At 40.5% G+C, this 2,695-nt stretch overlaps 1 pseudogene; it reads left to right on the forward strand.

Moving 5' to 3' along the window:
• Positions 1-302: 302 nt before the first annotated feature.
• Positions 303-1,765, forward strand: LOC111168090 (cerebral cavernous malformations 2 protein pseudogene; annotated as a pseudogene).
• The last annotated feature ends 930 nt before the right edge of the window (positions 1,766-2,695 follow it).

A 2,695-nucleotide genomic window follows, 5' to 3' on the forward strand; every position in this document is an offset into this window, starting at 1 on the left:
TATTATAAATTCCTGGTGAATGATGTCAATAAAACCACAAAAATGTTTTGGAATCCGGAGGATTTGAAATGACTCACAAATGTGTAATAATGAACTACTCTTAGAACTATTCAAACACTAAATATGTACTGCTTGTTAATCATTTATTATAGTTTTAATTTAAATTTTTTACCATTTTATTTTAAACCTCATTGTCAATATTGGATAATGTCTTATTTAAAGATGAAAAAATCTTTAAGTTTTATAATTTTCATTAAAAATTTGAATCTAAATTACATAGCAGAGAAAAAAATTGGAAATATAATTAATTTTTTTCATGAGATAAAAGTATTTCTATTAATGTTGGAAAAAACTTAAATAGGAACTATAATATGTTGATATAATTTTGAATTATCTGAGTTATTTTATTTAAATAGTGCCTCATCCTTTCTCAGTTTTCTAGACTTGATTGTTGGGGGACTTCAATGGAAGAGGAAATTATGCATATTATCCTGTTAAGTAAAATAAAAATGTATAACATAATACTATTTCTGTCAATGGATTTTAGACAGTTGGTAGTTCAGGTTTAGTAGCAACATATTAATTCATCAGTTTTTTTTTAACTTTCCTACATATTATTCCTTAACATCTGGAAAAAATTTAAAATCTATCATAGTAAATATTGATATCTAAGAATGTCTTTTAAATTTGTTACCAAAAATCTTTTGTGTGCCTCAGTGTGTTAGTTTTATTATGCCCATGAATAGACTAAATCTGTATACTTAAAATAAAATTAAAGACAAAATGGTACAGAACTCCTGAACTGTGGAGTTTTTAACTTTATAAACTACCAAACATACAAACTGCTATCAACTGCCTTTTGTATATAAGATCTGTAAAAACTGCACTCCTTATAATAAAGCCCTAAATCCTCCTCTCTATGACTAGGATAAAACACTGAATTGAGACATGGTTAATGTATTAATTTGATGAATAGAATTTATGCTAATCTCACTCAATTTTGACCTGCAGCTACTTGCGGGGACATGGAAGAGGGGCAAAATCAAGAAACCTGGAATTGTTTTGCCATTTAAATGAGTATTCCTAAAAGGTGAAAAAGTGGAGAAAAGAAAGCCTAGCTGAATGTGACAGAAAGACCTGGACACAGTGGTGCTGTCCCTGCCAAGAGCGCCAAGCCCCACGTACTGCTGAGCCAGTACCCAGAGAAGGAAGTGAAGCGCTGAGGTCAGTTAACGTACAATATGTACCAGGACACCTGACTGCCTCAAGTAGTAAGGAAATCCTGAACTTCACTGACGGTGCAAAGAGCCCACCAGCTCTCCAAGCACGATGCTGTGACCAGCCTGTCCACCTACAATGTCCAGCTGGCCCGGAGGGACAAGGAGAACACCATCTCAGGTCCCATCCATGACACTGCCTCTGTCTCCCACCTCCAGTATGATGCCTTGCACCTGGTGGGACTGAAGAGCCCAGGACCCCGGCATTTCTTCAGCCCGAGTCTGTCTGTGGAAAGTTCCAGAGGCCTCAGGAAAGGCTTCGTGTCCGAGAGCGGAGTGGGGCCTGTGGAGGCCAGCTGCCTGGTGATCCTGGTTCCTGTTCTGCCAAGTCTTCCACATACTTTATGTGGAGTCCACCATGGACTTTCAGGGCAGAGCAATATTGGAAGGTGTCTCAAAACCTACCACCACTTCTGTCCCATCACAAAAATGACTGGTTCTCCCACAAAAGTGAACATTAGAGGATCCCATGAGGCTGAGGCGGGCACCTTCCTAGGTAAGTGCACGCACAGGTGGCACCTTGCCTGGCCTCCTGCGTATGGACATCGCCAAGTGCCCTGACCACCAACGAGAGCGCTCAGAGCGCTGGACCCCTAGCTGCTGACGGCCTCTGCACTGACACAGTACACCCGGCTTTCCTCCCAGGAGACCCAGCAGTTGGCCGCCCTGGGGCCCCAGTCCAGAGTTTGCCATCCACAAGCGGCAGCTCAATGCAGACAACCACAAGTTCCTGCTGCTGGGGCCGAGGCCCCTCATCCCTCAAAAGGACAGCTAGTACTTGGAGGACTTCCTGGAGGCCATCAGGGTGATGGACAGTGACTGCATGCATCATCACGGTAGGGGCAAGGCCTGGGTGCTTTGCCATCCCCACCCACCCCCTTAGTCTTGGCCCATCCTTCCCAGGAAGAGGTTCCTGTGACCTCTGTGCATCCACACTTCCTATCCCTGGGCTGGGCTGGGGGCTGGGCGACAAACTCCAGGCACAGATGTCCCTCTGCTGTTAAGGAGCACTTTTATATTGAGAAACAATATATAAAGCAATATAAAATAACTCATTTATGATCATATTAAACTAAACTTTGCAGATATTTTCATTTCCTGCTACATTGACTGAAATATTCTTTCTCCTGCTGCCTCATTTTAGAAATCCTTCCTTATTACTCACATCCTCCATAAAATATTTTGTAAAGATACAGTGCTACATATTTCTAATTACTTTATTTGTTCAAGAAGAATTCTTTGGATACCAGTTTTGTGTGAGGAGGGTTCATGTAAGAAAATTTTCTGATAGTCTCATAGGTAATGTCACAATTTTGGAGAAATATATATTTTGTTGACTTGTTCATTGCCTAAAAATTTAGATGTTGGCAGTAAAAATTCTTTATTTCCAAGTTAACTGACAAAAAGTCAATGAGATT

Source organism: Delphinapterus leucas, chromosome 12 (assembly GCF_059928025.1).
Source record: "Delphinapterus leucas isolate spDelLeu-1000000601 "Yukka" chromosome 12, BTC_Dleu_Yukka2, whole genome shotgun sequence".
NCBI lineage: Eukaryota > Metazoa > Chordata > Mammalia > Artiodactyla > Monodontidae > Delphinapterus > Delphinapterus leucas.